This window comes from Ovis canadensis, chromosome 22, assembly GCF_042477335.2.
Source record: "Ovis canadensis isolate MfBH-ARS-UI-01 breed Bighorn chromosome 22, ARS-UI_OviCan_v2, whole genome shotgun sequence".
Taxonomy (NCBI): Eukaryota; Metazoa; Chordata; class Mammalia; order Artiodactyla; family Bovidae; genus Ovis; species Ovis canadensis.
Window position 1 is genome coordinate 36,756,775 of NC_091266.1, and position 8,868 is coordinate 36,765,642.

The window sequence follows — 8,868 nt, forward strand, 5'->3', positions numbered from 1 at the left end:
TTTCAGGAGACTAGAAGCAAGCCTGGCAGACATTTAAAGAGGCAAGGGCTGGAGTATGAAAACATATTTATTAAAGAGGCAGGAAAAGGGAGTATCTTGTCAGGGGCCTGGGTAGGAAGAAAGAACATGCATTCCTCTTCTCCATGTGAAAGAAAGAAAAAAAGAGAGAAAGAAAGAAAAAATATGAGCAAAGTGATAAAGTTCTGAGTTTTGTTTTACAACATTCCAGGTGTATTCTATCAAGTATATGTGCAACTAAAAAGAAAGTGAAAACAAGAAATAAAACATCTATTTTCCAAGTATACTTTTACTTCAATAAATCTTAATCCTTTCTAAATTCTAAGCATTAAAATATGCTAAATAAGGGTCTCTGGCAAACACGCCTCGCTGATGAGGCTGAGTGTTGGAAGATCTACAGTGGCGCTAGTGGTAAAGAACACACCTGCCAGGGCAGGAGACATAAGAGACGCGGTTCAATTCCAGGGTCGGGAAGATCTCCTGGAGGAGGGCCTGGCAACCAGTTCCAGTACTCTTGCCTGGAGAATCCCATGGCCAGAGGAGCCTGACGGAGAATCCCCAGTCCATAGGGTCACAAGGAGTCGGACATGACACAGCGACTTAGGACGGACAGATGGAAAACATGCCTCACTGATGAAGCTGAGTGTTGGAAAGGCAAGACTGTCCTCCTCCTCAGTTCATGGTATCTAAGGAGCTAAAGTGGAGAAGGCCATGGCACCCCACTCCAGTACTCTTGCCTGGAAAATCCCATGGACGGAGGAGCCTGGAAGGCTACAGTCCATGGGGTGGCTAAGAGTCGGGCACGACTGAGCGACTTCACTTTCACTTTTCACTTTCATGCATTGGAGAAGGAAATGGCAACCCACTCCAGTGTTCTTGCCTGGAGAATCCCAGGGATGGGGGAGCCTGGTGGGCTGCCATCTATGGGACATGACTGAAGTGACTTAGCAGCAAGGAGCTAAAGCACAACCAGAATTCTTTGAAATCTTAAAGGACACGTATACTGGCTTGATTCTTATAGAAGAATAAAGTTAGATTTCAAAATGGCTTTGGTCTTCAATATCTGATTATAACATTCAGGGAGAATTTGAAGTCTGGCCTATTATTTTAGAGCTGTATTCATTCACCAACTGGGTGCATTTACAAGTCACGCATTCCAAAAGTATAACTTTCTTTCATAGGATACCTTTTGAAACATTCATCTTGGTTGTCATTCAGTGAAGAAATCTTACTTTCCTCGTGTATGAATCATAATATCTCCTCAGAAGTTATTGTCCACAATAGCATTTCCACTTTTTGAAAAAACTAGACTAATTTCCTCCCTTCATGTTGCCTCTGATTAGACCTTCTCTTCTGTTTTCCTTTTCTGAAACTACTTCCTTCCACTGGTCAGTTAAATCAGTCTTTTAGAAACATTATTTTTTATCCCTTTCTCTTTCCTGGCTCTCCACCTCTCATTCTCTTAAAACACCTCTCATTATTCAGTCAGGCCAAACATTCATGTTGACCAGGCAGTGCACATCCAACAATGTAGGCGTCTGAAGGCTAGAAGAGATATAGGCTTGGAACCTTCAGTCAAGGGGCTTTCAGTCTGGTTAGGGAGACAGCAAGCATATCAGAGAAAACAAAACCACAAGGAAACCAGGACACTAGACCCTGTGATCTGGCTACCAGATCTGAGCTCTAGAGTTCAGAAAACCAAGCAGCCTGAAGTTGCAAAGCAGAGAAACAAATCCACACCATCATCTGCCAAGAAATCATACACAAATCTGCAGAGACACAGACCCTGCCCAGTGTGACTTCCCAGCTTTTGAACCAATATGGAACTGTTACAAAACAAGAAGAGAAGGCAACCAGATAGACTATGATTTTATGTACACTTTTAGCATCTTCTTTCTAGCTGTATTAATTTGTTAGCTGGATCACTAAAGATGATCAGGCCATTGAAAAAGGTGTCCATAAATATCAGAAACATGAGTGTGTGAGTGTGAGAAATAGACAGAGATGGAGGGAGACTTAGCCAGGTAGGAATCAATCAAAAGGTGAATAATCAGAATACAATGTGCCCCAACCTGCTCCATCAATATAGCCAATGTGTCACTGTGGAGAAATAGCACCATTTAAGAGGTCTGATATATTAATTAATGCTTGAATTATCATATAAAAAATAAATCTTTCCAAGATCTACCTTACAGCAGGTACTACCTGAGATAGATACTGGGAAATGGGAACCGTTCTAGTCTTTTCCTGAGCAAGACTGTCACAGAGATTGGCATTTAACGTCAGCAGACGGCTTGGCCATGCCTGCGTACCTAGTCATCCCAGTTTATTCTAGTTTCACAGCGAGGAGACTTTTGGTTTCTATCCGGCGCAATGTTCCTTCCACCTCGTGCCTTTCTATAAGGATGTTTAGTAAGGTCACCCCACACAGGTAAGGAAAGAAAACTGCCTCACCTAAAAATGTAAGGAAATGGTGCTCTCTGCAGGACAAAATGGTAATCGCAGCCCCAGTGACCCTTGAGGATGTCGTCGTGCTTTTTGTAGTACAATACTATTTCTCTCCACAATGTGGCGCTGCTGTTCTAAACGTCGTTTTTCAGCCAGTTTTGGGTGGGAAAGAGGGTGATGGGGACAGTGAAGATATAGGGTGGGAAGTACAAGCGAATTAGGAGGAGAGATTGGCTAAGGAAGAAAGCAGACTCTTTCTGCCAGAGAGGGTTTGCCTGGCAACTCAAATCAGACCCATTCCAATTAGAGTTACCCCTGAACCCAAATAATTCATTTTGGATCATTTAATCCAATGGTTCCCAAACCTTCCTGACTAACAGAATCACCAGAGAACTTTTTAAAAAAGATGTAGATCCCCAGATTCTACCCTCAAGAAACTCTGATTCATAAATCTGGGGAGGAGCCCAGCCACTTGAGTTTTTATAAAGCTCTCCCAGAGATCATTTATACAAGTTTTAGAGAGGAAAACAGAATTTTTAAGAGGAATCAATTCTTGCAGCTTACCATTTCCATTTCTCAATTCAATAACAACCAATGCCATGAGAATCTATTCTGTGGTTATGAGAATCTATTCCTGAGTTCTCTAGGAAATCAGAGCACAGTTGATTGACGATGCCCATCTGTCTCCTTGAAGTGCTTACTAAACAGACCTCTATTCTGTGTTTCTTCTCACCATGGGCAAAGACTGTGACCCAACAGAACCATAATTCCCTAGTACCAGACCACACTATCTCCTTTCCAGGCACTGATCACCCCAGTTAGAGACCAGAGGTGGTCTGGCTAACTTTGGCATCATTCAGAACTGAGTTTGAATCCTAACCCAACAACTGATTGGCTATGGGGCATTTACAATTTTACCTAACCTTTCTGAACCTTTATTTATAATAGGAGGTAGTCATACTTGCTTCTGAAGACTGTAGAAGACTCAAATGAGGTGATTTAAAGTCCATACATCCTGCCTGGCACAGGATGGTTAATGAACGGTATTTATTACTGGCAGTAGTAGTCATGCTACCTGGGATCTCTGGAACTTCTCTCCAGCACCCATACAATCTAAGAATTCTCTACATACATGATATTTTTTGCATCCTAATGACCTGTTTTGAGAGAGACTGCTCAGCCTTGTTTCTAATAACCTGTTTAAAAAGTAAGGGAAGTGTCCTTCCCTTCTCTGAATCATAGCAGATAGACAAAATGAATATCTTTAGCGATCCTTAATCCCCCAATCATTCATGTTAGAATGATACCATTGGAACCTACCTTAGCAGGAGTTTTCAGGTTTTGGTGAGTGATCAGATCCTCCAGAGCACATATTAAAAGTGCGGTTTCCTAGGCTATGGCTCATGATTCTTGATTAAGTTAACCTGGCACAGAGGCCAGGCATCATCACTTCAGCAGTCCTCACACTTGCACTGTGAAAAACATGGCCTTAAAAATAACTTAGTCCCAGGTGATGGGTGTTAACAAAACAGGGTGGTGATCCTCTTGCAATATATGTCTGTCGAATCAGGTTGTACACCTTAAACTTCTACAATGTTATATATCAATCATATTTCAATAAAATGGGAAAAATTACCCAGTTCCAGGGTATCACACTCAAAACCTTCCAGAAGCCAAGCAGATTGTGCATGTACAGGAAGGGACAGGGTGTCAGGTAAAAATGGCGTGACGCTTACCAAATGGAACTGGAAAGCCCATGCCCTATCTTCTTTACTTTTTAAAAATTAAGTTACAATGCATTTGGAAACAATTTGCTAGACGAAAGGAATTTGTCTCTGAGCATAGGAAGGTAAAATGACTTGCTCTTTATCATTGAGGAGTGATGGAGCAAGACTCACTTTGTGAATGTCCTGGTTACTGTGCCATGGTGACAGCCTCTTGAGTGGAACTCAACAGTGTCCTTCTTTTTTGGCCTGAGACTAAATTTTATATCCAGTTGGAGAAAAGGAAAAACAGCATTGAGAGAGCACAGCTCAGAGGGTGACTCCAGCCTAGGATGTTCCCCTAAATAAACCTTTTTTTTTTTAAGCGAAGAAGCCTAGATTTCACAGAGGAGGTCTTTATCCAGTGTTCTTGAGTGCCAAGACCTCTCAAACTGCAGAGAGATATGTGCCATCAATTATTTTTAATGGACTTTAACACTACTTAAATGTTTATTTTCAAAGCAACCAGAAGCAGCTTGTCTCCTTCCTGAGAGAACTCTCCACCTGGTGTATGCTATGCTTAGTTGCTCAGTTGTGTCCACCTGGTAATGGTGGTCATAGAGCCGAGGAAAGACAGAGTCTGATTAAATAGGGGAAGGGAGCAATGTCAGGAAACTGTGGGAAAGCAAGACACGGCATTTTTACACATGACTTGCCTGTCTCATATAATTTCAGGAAAACCAACATCCCATAAAAATAAGCAACAGAAAAGCATCAAGATTAAATCCAATAAAGGTTATCATGAGGAAAAGGAGAATGAGAAGCAGATAACATTTTTACAAACAGTGAAAATGAAAGCTATCATATTCTGCTCCAAAATGAACTGAAAAACACTTTTAAATGATACAAGACATAAAATAATAGTAGAAATCAGAAGTAGAGGTACTTGAAATAAAGTAACAGAACTCATAAAAGAACTAGAAATAAAAGAAAAAATTCAGAGACTGGAACACCAGAGTGAACAAACAAACAGAAAACACCATAACAGACATAGAAGGTGAAAAAGAAGGAAACTTTAACATAAAAAAGAAATTTAAAATATTAAAGAGAAAGTAACAAATATTAAAGGCAAACTAAAGTGAAAGTTGCTCAGTCATGTCTGACTCTTTGCAACCCCATGGTCTATACAGTCCATGGAATTCTCCAGGTTGGAATAGTGGAGTGGGTAGCCTTACCTTTCACCAGGGGACCTTTCCAACTCAGGGATTGAACCCAGGTCTCCCACACTGCAAGCAGATTCTTTACCAACTAAACCACAAGGGAAGCCCCCAAAAGACAAACTAAGGACATCCAATATTGCAATGATAGTTTTATACTATCATAGTTGGGAGAGATCCCAATTAAATTGGGAACATAAATGTTTAAAATTTTTATATTAAAAAAATTTTGTTTTAGTTTTTTAGTTTATCGTAAACTAAAAAGGATTAAAATTCATTCAATGATTTTGAAGTTTTTCATTGATTAGAACCCAAATCCCCCTTTCCTGGGACTTATCATGTGAACCAGTCATTCCATTTCTAAGTATTTACCTCCAAATAAATGAAAGTATATGTTCATACAAAGACTTGTACAAAGACTTGTATTAAATGTTAATAGCAGCTTTCTTTGTAAAAACTAAGAACTGGAAGGGCTTCCCTGGTGGATCAGTGGTAAAAAATCCACCTGTAATGCAGGAAACCAGGTTCAGTCCCTGGGTTGGGAAGATCCCCTGGAGAAGGAAATGGCAATCCACTCCAGTATTTTTGCCTGGGAAATCCCATAGACAGAGGAGCCTGGTGGGCTACAGTCCATGGCTTTGCAAAAGAGTCGGACATAACTTTGCAATTAAACAGCTGGAAACAACCCTTATGACCATCTACAGGTGAATAGGTAAGCAAAATGTGGTACATTCATGCAAAGGAATACTACTTAGCAAAAGGAAAAGAAAAGAAATGAACTTGGTAAATGAACAATTTGGAAAAACCTCAAAAACATTATATTGAATGAAATAGCACAGACAAAAAAAGTACATACTGTATATGATTTCTATCTATAAAAAATTCTAGGGCTTCCTTGGTGGTCCAGTGGTTAAGAATCTGCCTGCCAACGCAGGAGACATGGGTTTGATCCCTAGTCTGGGAAGATTCCACATGCTGTGGAGCAGCTAAGCCTGTGTGCTACAACTATTGAGCCTGTTCTCTAGAACCCAGGAGCCGAAACAAATGAGCCCACGTGCCGCAACTATTGAAGTCCTCACGCCCCACAGCCTGTGCTCCACAAGAAGAGAAGCTACTGCAATGAGAAACCCACACACTGCAACTAGAGAGTAGCCCTTGCTCATTGTAGCTAAAGTCCTTGAAACAACAAAGACCCAGCACAGCCAAAAATAAATAAATTTCTTTTTAATTATAAAAAATGCAGACTAATCTAGAGTGATAGAAAGATGAGTGGTTGCTTGGAAAATGTAATAAGAAACTGAGGTGGGGAGTAGAAGTTGGTGACATGGTATCGTATAACTGAAATTTTCTAGGAGAGTAGAACGTAAGTGTCCACACACAAGAGAAAAAATGAATATGCAAGGTGATGGATATGTTCATTAATGAATGGGAGGGAGCCTTTCATATGTACATGTATATTAAATCATCAAGATGTACATTTTAAATATCTTACAATTTTATTTGTCAGTTATACCTCAATATGGCTGAATTACAGAGAGAGAGAGAGAGAGACTAGGGAAATGACTGATAAAGAAGGGATAACCATGACTAGTGGGAAACGCATCAATAAATCATCCTCACAGGGAGCCAGCAAGGCTGGTGCTCAGAAGACCTGAGTAGTTAAGCAGTTCAGGCAATGGCCAGGCCAAAGGCATCTAAAGCCGTAGGTGAGGTGTCACTTCATCACGGCTCCTCTAGCACATTAGCAAAGGTATGGGCATTTGGGTGAGAATAGTTTTGTGTATTGCTTGGTGCCTTTTTTTTTTTTAATAAATATGAAATGTATTTCTTCAGAAGTCCAGAGTAAAATGAAACACCAGAGGGTTTCTTGGAGGGCTGGCTTTTGGACAGGCAGAGACCATTAGATACCGTGTTTCAGTCTTGCAGAACTTAAGCTGAATAGTTACCATGGGTCTCCTTGACTTGTCCTGTAATTGACTGTACTAAGGCATTCTTCTCTCTCTCCAGTCTGTCCTTTGGCAGATTGCAGCTGCTGACACAAAATAGCTTGCCTTTATTACCCTTTCCTTTATTTCCGCTTTTTTTTAAAAATTGTGATTAAAAATATATAAAATTTACCATCTTAACCATTTTTAATGGTATATTTCAGAAATGTTAAGTATAATTCTCATCATTGTGAAACAGATCCATTCTATTTCCTCTTGCCCCAAACCATCTCCTTTTCTATTCTCCACTTTCCCTTAATAAGCATCCTACTTTTCAATTCAAAATCTCAGAAACAACCTTTGTCTACTTCTATTCCACTTACTAATTCCAGTCAGTTCCATCTGTAAGTTGTGTTAGAGGCTGTAAGTCAGCCTCCTAACTTTCTCATCTCATCAATTCCTTCCTTTCTCATCTCTGTCTCTATCCTAGTCTAAAGCCTTATTACTTCTTGCCTAGATAACTAAGAGTTTTATAAGTGATTCTCTTATCTCCAGGATCTCTCCCCATAAAGCATCTGCTTGCAATGCGGGAGACCAGGGTTCGATTCCTGGGTTGGGAAGATCCCCTGGAGAAGGAAATGGCAATCCACTCCAGCCCTCTTGCCTGGAAAATCGCATGGATGGAGGAGCCTGATAGGCTACAGTCCATGGGGTCGCAAAGAGTCGGACACGACTGAGCGACTTCACTTTCACCAAATTAACATTTTTAATAAAAGTGTTTAAGCCTAGTATTCATCTGCTCAGAAAAATCTTCCATGACTCCTCTATAAAATAAAATATGGTGTCCTTAGCCTATCATACAAGGGTCTGCATGATGTGCCATAAATTATCTTTCTAGCCTCTTCACTAATAAGCATGGTGCAACTTCAGAGGACTGAGAAGAAAAGAAACATTGTCAGTGTACAAAGCAGAGAACACATCTCCATCGAGACCATTCCATAACAGCATATGGCACCAATTTCACCAGCGCTCTTGTTTCAAAGAATGCCTTTCCCTTTCTCGGTGTAATGTAAGTGTATAAGCCACTGTGAAATCATAGGCATTAAAAGTAATATGTTCACGTTTCTTGCATGCCTACATTATTTTTCTTTTGGAAATAAAAATAATTTCCTTGGACAATCATAGAACCAATGTACTGGAAAAAGTCTTCATATCTGTCTACTTTTCTTTTCATCTACTGCTACCACTTTTGGCCAAACCACCATCATCTATTTGCACCTCCACAGAAGTCTCCTAAATGTTTCTCTCTGTTTCTATTCAATCATTTGTCTAAAGTGTTCTTCACACAGCAACCAGAATACATTTTTCAATAATGTTAACCATATTATGATACTACTCCCCTGCTTAAAATCCTCCTATGACGGCTTAAAATCCTCCTATGACTTCCCATTGTCTTAGAAGCAAATCCAAATATCTTGCAGGCTCTTCCTGATCTAGTTTATTCCATCTATTTGACCTTACCTCCAACTATTCTCCCCTTTCTGCTTACTAGGCTTC

At 40.2% G+C, this 8,868-nt stretch overlaps 1 long non-coding RNA gene across 1 annotated transcript in view; it reads left to right on the forward strand.

Annotated features, from left to right (window-relative positions):
- The window catches only part of LOC138427815 (uncharacterized), a 40,762-nt gene extending 32,394 nt beyond the window's left edge, over window positions 1-8,368 (forward strand). Inside the window, exon 3 of the long non-coding RNA XR_011252187.1 lies at window positions 8,210-8,368. This is a non-coding gene — a long non-coding RNA (uncharacterized lncRNA). The remainder of the gene's footprint in view (window positions 1-8,209) is intronic.
- The last annotated feature ends 500 nt before the right edge of the window (window positions 8,369-8,868 follow it).